Below are 10662 nucleotides of genomic sequence, written 5' to 3'. Positions count from 1 at the left end.
AGTTAATTAAAACAAACCCTTTTATTCTTAGGCTAGATAATAAAAAGATAGTTATTACTAGTACTTTTGGTTCCCTTGGGTACGATATCCTGATCTTGCCATTACTATACTATTGTTCGATAGGTGCGCTTGCCTTTTCGTCGTGATAATAGTTAGTCTAGGTTTGATCTTCATTATAAATATTTATTACTTGTTACGAATCACGCGATCAAGTTTTTGGCGCCGTGGTTGGGGAACGAAAATATTAGGAACGATCAATTTTTATTACTTTAGCCATTTATTTTTCTTGTAATTTAATTTAATTTAATTTAATTATTTATTAATTTACTTTTTCTTTCTCTTGGCAGGTTTTTATAGTTTATGACTAGAAGAAACCAATCAGGACCATTACTTTTTGACGAAGAAATCTATCGTACAGTTCGTAGAAACCAAAGAGAAATAAGGCACAGCTTACGATACACGGAGAATGAGCAAGAAGATGATACTCAACCCCCAACCGAAGAGATGGCTGAAAACCAAGGCAATCAGCTACCTCCTGCAATTACGGCTAATCAAAATCCTGCTCCACGCACTATATATAATTATGCTAAACCTTCTTTAACAGGAACTGAGTCTAGCATAGTTAGACCGGATGTAGCTGCAAATACTTTTGAACTGAAACCTAACACAATTCAAATGATATAATAGTTTGTTCAGTTTGATGGTTTGCAGGATGAAGATCCCAACGCTCATTTAGCAAACTTTCTAGAATTTTACAATACATTTAAAATCAATGGCGTTTCTGATGATGCCATTCGTCTTCGGTTATTTCTTTTTTCATTAAGGAACAAATCTAAACAGTGGTTGAACTCGTTACCACGAGGGTCAATTACTACTTGGGAACAAATGACAAAAAAAATTTTACTAAAATACTTTCCACCGGCTAAAACTGCTAAATTACGTAATGATATCTCTTCTTTTGTGCAGATGGATTTAGAAACACTTTACGATGCATGGGAGAGATACAAGGACTTACTGAGAAGGTGCCCTCACCATGGGTTACCGCTTTGGCTTCAAGTACAAACATTCCATAATGGTCTGAATCCCTCAACTCGACAAATGGTTGACGCAACTGCTGGAGGAACCATCAACAACAAAACACCTGAAGAGGCTTATGAATTCATTGAAGAAATGTCACTGAATAATTATCAGTGGCAAGTCATAAGGACTAAGCCAACAAAAACAACCGGCGTTTATAACGTCGACTCAGTTACTATGCTGTCAAATCATGTAGAACTTCTCAATAAAAAGATTGATGGTTTACTTGGTTCTACGTAGGTACATCCAGTAATGAGGTGTGACTCAAGCGGAGTAGGTGTGCATACAGAATATCAATCCTTCAATCCCACAACCGAAGAGGAACAAGTCAACTATATGGGTAACAACAACTTTAGATCTCAAAATAACCCATACAGTAATACTTATAATGCAGGTTGGAGGAACCACCCAAATTTCTCCTAGGGTGGTCAAGGGAATTAAAAGCCACAAAATCCTCAGGGTTTTCAACAACCACCCTACCAATAGGAAAATAAGCCAAATCTTGAAGAGATTCTCTCAAAGTTCATATCAATGTCAGAAACCAATTTCAAAAATACCGAGACAACACCTAAAAATCAACAAGCATCGATCTAATGACTCGAAACTCAGATAGGCTAGCTTTCCAAACTGATCTTCGAACGACCAAAAGGTAGTTTGCCAAGTAATACCGAACCTAACCCAAGGGAACAACCCAACGCAATTAATACTCAAGATGACAAAGGAGTCGTTGAGCCTAAACCAGAATCGAGGTAAGAAATAGTGGTAACCAAGGGGAGAGATGAGGTAGATCAAATACAAACAAACCAGTGATTGTCGAATATAAACCTCGTGTGCCATACCCTAACGCGACAAGGAAAGACCGCTTAGATGAACAATTCGGTAAATTCCTTAAACTTTTGAAATAATTACATATTAACTTACTGTTTATTGAAGCTTTGTCGCAGATGCCAAATGCAGTGAAATTTTTAAAAGAGATATTAGTAAATAAGCAGAAGTTGGACGAAGCGTCGCATGTGGAGTTGAATGCAGTCTGCTCAGCTATCCTACAGAATAAGCTACCCCACAAATTGAAAGATCCAGGGAGTTTTACAATTCCTTGCTTAATTGGTAGTTTAGATATACGTCATGCATTAGCTGACTTAGGGGCTAGTATTAATGTCATGCCTTACAAAATGTTTAAGCAACTAGGTCTTGGGAAACCTAAACAAACTAGGATGAGCATTCAATTGGCAGATAAAACTATAAGATTCCCAAGGGGTATTATTGAAAATGTACTCGTGAAAGGAGATAAGTTCATATTTCCCGTTGATTTTGTTGTTCTAGACATAGAAGAGGATAATAACACCCCTTTGATTTTAGGGAGGCCCTTTTTAGCAACTGCTAAAACAATTATTGATGTTGGTACAGGTGAGCTTACACTTTGGGTGGGAGACGAAATGATCACCCTTCAAACTCATAATTCTGGCATCACATCAAACTTTGAAGGTAATAGTCCACACCAATCTACTAAAACTCACAATATGACTTTGCAGAAATTAAGCTTCAAAGAAGTTCACGAGCCATGTTCCAAGGATGATAGAGGACACATTCATGAAGAACGAAGGCTACGGATAGAGGAGATCGACGAATGGCGAGAACACAAACCGAGAACATATGATAAACCGAAACTACACCTAAACAAGCTCGATACCTCTCCTAATCAACTTAAGGTTGGCGATAAAGTCTTACTAGATGTCAATGATCCTCACATTGTCACTACCACACAGAATGATGAAATCCCTCTTACGGTACTCAGTATTTTTCCATTCGGTACGGTAGAGGTGAGTCACCCCAAGTTCGGCACTTTTAAGGTAAACAACACCCGATTAAAACCCTATTTTGATGAGACTGATAGCAGGAATGAGGAGTATAAACTCCTCGAACCACCCTGACCATTCACTAGAGAGGTAAGTCGAGCTTAGACTATAAATAAGCGGTTCTCGGGAGGCAACCCGAGCTCTAACATATTTTGATTTCTTTATTTTTTATGTTTTATTTTTTTACTTCTAACACTATAAATAATTAGATTTATCTTTGAATTGCAAAGTTTTTCAGCACACACAACCAGGCACACGGGCGTGCCTAAAGCCATGGCCAAACAAGGGAAGAGACACGGCCGTGCGGTACAGCTGTGTAGAAACAAGACATGATTTCCCCAAAACATGAGATGCGATAAATCCCCATGGCCATGTGACATGGTCGTGGTTGAACTTGATAGCTGAACACGGACGTGGGAATAGAGAAATCGGGCGTGCCAGGGGTAAGGCTCGAATCTGTTTCTTCGACACTGGCGTGAGACACGCCCGTGCCGATAAGCAGTGGACAACAATACACGGGCGTGGTACCCTAACACACGGGCATGGGAGAAGCAAACAAGGCTAGGCACGACCGTGTGATATGATCGTGTGTCACACACGCCCCAAACACACGGGCGTGGGATAGTAGCCGGGCACGACCTAATTGCAAAATTCAAAAAACACGGGCTCACCTTCAGAGTACATAGGCGTGGCCCTATGCCGTGTGAACCTCCCTTATATAAGTAAATCACGGTTCATTTTCTTCTTCCTTTCAAAACCCTAGCCGAAATCTCTCATTCCCTACTCCTTAATCCTTTTTCCGACCAGCATTCCCCAGATTCTCACTTCCCCAACCCCCAAACCACCCTCAAATCCACTCCCCCTGCATCAATCCTCACTTTCCTCTCTCTTTTCCCTCTATTTTTCCTCCAAACGGCTGTACACCCACGCCACACGCCCGTGCGTCGCCCTACAGCAGTTTTTGGTTCACTTTCTCAACCTTGTTTTTTCCAATTTGTGTTGCTACATTAGTGTTCTATATAACCTACAAAGATATTGTTAATATTATTAATTTTTTCTAATTAATTTAGGAATTTGCTTTAGTATTTTCTATATTTGAATTGTTTAAACTACTAAATAGCATATACTAGTTCTAGGATTCTTGCGTAACCGATAATGCATTTTTTATTTCAGTACATGTTTCTGAATAATCATATAAAATATTCACCTCTCGCTTGATATCGGTAAATGTTAAAACATCTTGGAACTACTATATCAATGCTTATACATTTTCAGGTACATTATGTCATCATCGAGAGGCAAGAAGGCTGCGGTCCCGTCCTCAAAGAGACTTAGGGGATCGGGTTCTTCCTCGGTACGTGCTACAGCCGAAGTTCGGCACCCATTCCTTGAGTTTTCGCAAGCTTCGCAGGAGGACCTATTTCAGATACTACGTGCACGACCCCTCACTACAGGTCGCTGCATCGACTGGGCTGCCGTAGAGCAAGTCTAGCTAGCTGATGCCATCTGCGCCCTCCTGTCCACAGACCTATGGGAACGATTCTTTGCTATTACCAAGCCCACTTATTTAGAGCTAACTTTAGAATTATGCTCTATTTTTCATTTACAGGTGGTGATGACGAACAATGACGACCCAGGCACCATTCACTTTCGATTAGGCGGTCTAGTTCGAGCGATGAGTGTCCCAGAGTTTGGAGTCGCTCTGGGACTTTACACCTATGAGTTTATAGAGGAGGATGACATGAATGTACTACCACGCAATATCCACATTTCACCCTCTTCGTGCTGGAAAGCTTTGGCACCACTCTCTTCCACTTACGACCCCAGCCGCTCGAAGGCCTTAGCTCTCGCTGCTTCCCTACGATATCTCCATGCCATATTGGCACACACCTTGACCGGAAGGAGAGAGAGCACCGGCGTTGTCAACACCCACGACGCCTACTATTTATGGTGTATGGCGAATGCATACGTGACTGACTTGGCATACTTCATCGCTTTCACCATTCGCCATCAGATTGAGCGACATCGGAAGGGAGTAATCTCTATCGGCCCCTACGTGACGCGCCTTGCCAGACACTTCGGCCCCGTCAACACTGTGGCCCAGTCATCAGCGCTTACACTGATAGGTCAGATGTCCCCACAAGGCATCACGACTATGTTACACATGAAGATGATTGAACGCCGCCGTGGGACCGATCCTCCTCAGTACTGTTTCACTCATGCTATTGACGAGGAGGATCTAGAGGACATTCCTGATGATCTCCCCTCGCAGCACGAGGAGCCTTCTACGATGCCACCTAGGGAGCAACCAGTTCATGCGGCTGCTTCATTGGCACACTTTTCCGACCGACTAGCTCACTTCGAGCAGTATTGCACTACACAGAGATGATTCACGAGCGAGATCGGTGACGTGATAGACAGATGGATGACATGTAGGCCATGATGCAGCAACTGTGCCAGTACTTCCACATCACCACTCTAGCGCCACCACCTGATGGCCCCACCGATGAGGATCATTGAATCCTCTTATCTTTTTATTTTTATTTTTATGTTTGATTTTTCTTTCTATTTCTATTTTCATTTCAATTTTATTATTTTCTTTTGAAAGACATATCTATATTAGTAAATTTTACTTTCTTCATTTTTCTGGTATCTCTAACAAGTAATCTCGTTACGCTCTCTTCCACACCAACTCTTAATAAGCTCTTCATGATTCTATAGACTTCTAAGCAAAGCTGCTAGGAATATTTTACGGAATGAGGAAACAAATGGGAAATAATACCTCACGAGTGCCATGTTCAACGACCCAATTTCTTCTTCTAGCTAAGAACAGTGGCAGCTACCACTTTCCCTAAACACTTCAGCCTTAGAATCAAGCTCTACATCTATATAACAGGCAGTTTCACCTCCTTCCCTCTTATGATTTTCTTTATTTTGAATAATCTATCTTTGTACATTGAGAGCAATGTACATCTTAAGTGTGGAGGGGGGGAAGGAATATGAACATGATGCCTAACTTTTTACATTATTCTCAAATCCCTAAATTTGATCTTGTGCTTAAGTGATTTTCTCATAATATTGATCGAATGAATTCTGATTGATCTATAATTATTGTTGATATGTCATGAATTAGACCATGGGAATTATGCATGATTATTTGATTATAGGACATTAGAGAATTGAGCATGATAAATTGATATTTTGAGAACTAAAATTCTTAGATTATTTTCCTAAATTGAGGTATTATCTTGAAATCTTAAGTATACAGGATTGACATCAAAAACCCAAATTTTTTGGTGAGATTTTTGAGCCTTTTAAGCATATAGCTTTCTTTCTTACTCACTTCTTTTGTGGTTTGAGTGTGTCAACATTGAACTGTTATTCTAGAACTTGCTTCGATTATACATGTCGAGATCACACGTATGATTTGATATACTGAAATGATAAAGGCACTTAGGATTTAACCCACTTACTCCACAAAAAGCCTTCTCACATAATTAAACCCTTAGTAAACCCCCTTGTGCCTACTAACCCTTTTATTAATTAACCCTCATCATTAACCCATTAACCCATTAACCAATTATTGTTGAAATCCTCTTACTTAATTTACCTTTTTTTATCGGGATTATTTTTAATATTGTTACCTCACTGTGTTCAACATTTTTTGTTACTGAATCAGGAAGTATGATTTCTATATTGTATTGACTTAACTTGATCTTAAAAAAAAAACTCAGTATTATTTTTGTAATTCTCAGCAAGCTAAGGTTGCCATGAGCTCATGTAATATAGTTCTAGATATTTGTTTGTGATTCAGTAATTAAGTTTTTGATAGTGGGGTAATATATTGAAATTATCTCGATTCTAACCTTTGTCTCTTCAGCTTGTATCCATACCAGTAACCTAAACCCCGTTACAACCATGCAAAGACCTTTTGATTTTTGTATCATATCATTTACAAGTGGTGGAGATTTGATTTTCATGCAAGTCTATGGTAATAACTTCTCATGTTAGACAATCGAGTACTTAATCTTGAACCTTAAACACTTTGAGTGATTTGAGTGAATCTTTAGTGAGGATGTCATATCTTCTTTATTTAGGACTAAAGTTAATTACTTAGAGGAAGAAGATTACCTATGATTTTATTATCAAAATATTCGATTTAGATTGTTTAAGGTTTTGAATGTCCCTATAGTTAAATTCTCACTGTATGATTTTCTGTGGAATAACTTGTAACATTATCAGTAATGATTATGTGATTGAGAGGAATTAATTCTAGTAGTAAATGAGAGTTTTGTTTGAGGACAATCAAATGCTTAAGTGTGGGGGTATTTGATAAACGCTAAATTATACATATTTTTACCCCAAATACTTAGCATATTTATGGATGTTTATCACTAGATTTGTGGATTTTGGTGCTCTTAATCCGGTTATTTCATGTTGTGTACTCAGGAGAGCACTAAGAGTCAAAAGGAGCCAAAAATGAGCCAAACAGGGAAAAAATAGACCAAATCAAGAAGATGACACAGCCTAAGACTTGCCACATGGGCTGTTCACACACTCGTGTCTTTCGAGGGTATCGACCAAGGCTTTCACGATTCACACGGCCTGGCCATTTACCCACACGGCCATGTGAAATTTAACGAATCGAACACGACCTGGCAATCACGTCACACGGCCATGGCACACGGGCGTGCCTCTTTTTCAAAGAGTTGTATTTTACACGGACAATGATACTTAGGGAGGAAGAAAGCCAATCCAAAGCCTATATAAACACCCTAAGTATGACTTAGAAAGAGCGACCCCCTCTAGAACTTTTCTGGAAAACAAAACCACACATCAGGAATTACTTGAAGGAAGCCAGACGATCCATCCCAAAAGCCGGAGCTACTCCAAAACTGAAGATCTCTCTCAGAATTCCGTCAAGGGTTTTAGAGTTTTCTTTACGTTTTGTTATTTTCATACTTTTGAGATGTACTCTTATTTAGTTATGAACTAAATCCCCTAAATACCTAAGGGGAATGAAACCTAAGACGAATTTGTTATTATTTTTTGAATCGTATGATAAATATTTAAGTTGTTCTTAATTATGTGTTCTTAATTCTTGTTTTGATATCCCAAGACACTGATTCAAGACATGCTCTTATTCAAAGGAGGAATAGACCCTGTCTAAGAGTACATTTGTCATAATTAAGCGGAGTTGATTGCACGCCTAGAAATAGGGTGACAAGATTTTACCGGATTAGGGTGAAACCTAATAAGAGGATCCATAGATCGAGTTAATGCAACCCTAGAGTGTTAATTAGAGAAAAGTCTCGGTTATTCAACCTAGGGATTAGACGTTATTAGTCTTGAATAAGGATAATAACATAACTTAGGGATCTTTACAGAACAAGTTGAATGAATAAATCGTCCGATTTGGAGGCAGAATAACAAGTAAAGTCTAGGTGGATTTTTCCTTAGGTATTGTCTCAAGTCAATCGATTTTCCCAAAAGCAATTCCCCTATTCTTTTCTTTGTGCGTTCTTAGTTTAAATAATTAGTTAATTAAAACAAACCATTTTATTCTTAAGCTAGATAATAAAAAGATAGTTATTACTAGTACTTTTGGTTCCCTTGGGTACGATATCCCGGTCTTGCCATTACTATACTATTGTTCGATAGGTACGCTTGCCTTTTCATCGTGATAATAGTTAGTCTAGGTTTGATCTTCATAATAAATATTTATTACTTGTTACGAATCACGCGATCACCTCACATATCGCAACATATCATGATACCAAGGGTGATCATCTTTTTCCTCTTCTTTGTCGATGTTGTAGCAACGAGTCGGGGCCTCATAAATACTCTTTTGGACAGGCTTCACGTCCTCTTGCTTGTTTACTCTGATTATAGAAGCTAAGGTAGCCAAGGTGTCAGCCATCTGGTTTTCATCTCGCGGGAGGAAGCAGGAAGTGATGTTATCAAACTCCTCCATTAACTCCAAAACTGTCTTTCGATAATTGATTAATTTGGGGTCTTTTGTCTCTCTTTCGCCTTTGAGCTGATAGATTACTAGTGCAGAATCCTCATATATCTCTAGCACTTTGATCTTTCGTTCTATGGCTGCACGGATCCCCATGATACATGCTTCATACTCTGCCATATTATTTGTGCAATCAAAATCCAGTTTGCTAGTAAATCGATAATGATCTCCGTTTGGAGATACCAAGACAGCCCTGATTCTGTTACCCACTGCATTTGAGGCTCCATCGAATTTTAGTTTCCAGGTGTAGCCTTATTGAGAATTTTATTCGATGGTTGCGACACACATCAGATCTTCATTCGAGAAATCAAAGTTTAAAGGCGCGTAATCTTCCAAAGCTCTATTGGCCAAAAAATCTGCTATTGCACTCCCTTTTACGAATTTTTGGTTCACATAGACTATGTCAAATTCAAAAAGTAAAATTTGCTATCGGGTCATTCTTCCATTCAAAGATGTTGACTCCATCATATACTTCAGAGGGTCCAGTTTCGAGATGAGCCAAGTGGTGTGATACAACATATACTGTCTTAGCCTTCGGGTTGTCCAGACTAAGGCACAACACAACTTGTCGATTGGTGAGTATCTTGTCTCATATTCAGTGAACTTTCTACTATGATAGTATATAGCTCTTTCTTTCCTTCTTGAATCGTGATGTTGGTCGAGCACGCACCCCATGGAATTATCAAATACCGCCAAATACAGTATCAAGGGCTTATCTAAGTTAGGTGGCATCAGCACCGGGGAATTGGTTAAGTACTATTTGACTTAGTTGAAAGTCTTTTGGCATTCCTCATCCCATATACCTAGATTGTATTTTTTAGGAGATAGAATATGGGGTCGCACTTCTCAGTTAGCTGTGAAATGAACCGGGGGATGTAATTTAGTCTTCCTAGAAAACCTCAAACTTTTTTTTAGTATGCGACGGAGGCAATTCTTGTATGGCCCTGACTTTGTCCAGGTCGATCTCAATTCCTTTTTCACTGACTACAAGATCTAGCAATTTTTCAGACATGGCTCCAAAAGTACACTTTGCTGGATTAAGCTTTAGCTGGAACTTTCTCAACCTTAAGAATAATTTCCTCAGGATTTGTACGTGTTCCTTCTCTGTGTCTTCTTAGAAAACCTTGAAATTCTTTTTGAGTATGCGATGGAGGCAATTCTTGTATGGTCCTGACTTTGTCTGGGTGGATCTCAATTCCTTTTTCACTGACTACAAAACCTAGCAATTTTCCAGACCTAGCTTCGAAAGTACACTTTGTTAGATTAAGCTTTAGCTGGAACTTTCTCAACCTTAAGAATAATTTCCTCAGGACTTGTACGTGTTCTTTCTCTGTTCTAGACTTTGTGATCATATCATCGATATAAACTTCGATTTCTTTATGCATCATATCATGGAACAGGGTTACCATGGCCCTTTGGTACGTTGGTCCCTCATTTTTTAGACCAAATGGCATCACCTTGTAGCAGAATGTTCCCCATACGGTTACAAATGTGGTCTTCTCCATGTCTTCAGGATGCATCTTTATTTGGTTGTATCCCGAGAAACCATCCTAAAGGAGAACAGTGAGTAACCTGCCGTGTTATTCACCAAGGTGTCAATATGAAGCAGTGGGAAATTATCTTTTGGGCTGGGATGGGGACGATGTTGGCCAACCATTTTTTTAGGGACGGGGACGATGTTGGCCACCCATTCTGAGTATTTCACCA

General features: G+C 39.2%; 1 non-coding gene across 1 annotated transcript; it reads right to left on the bottom strand.

The window, feature by feature from the left end:
* Positions 1-933: 933 nt before the first annotated feature.
* On the bottom strand, positions 934-1040 carry LOC128280159 (small nucleolar RNA R71). Its single transcript, XR_008270339.1, has one exon. It is a non-coding gene; the product is annotated as a small nucleolar RNA R71 (small nucleolar RNA).
* Positions 1041-10662: the final 9622 nt, after the last annotated feature.

Source organism: Gossypium arboreum, chromosome 8 (assembly GCF_025698485.1).
Source record: "Gossypium arboreum isolate Shixiya-1 chromosome 8, ASM2569848v2, whole genome shotgun sequence".
In the NCBI taxonomy this organism is placed as follows: domain Eukaryota; kingdom Viridiplantae; phylum Streptophyta; class Magnoliopsida; order Malvales; family Malvaceae; genus Gossypium; species Gossypium arboreum.
This window is presented reverse-complemented; position numbering and strand designations above follow the sequence as displayed.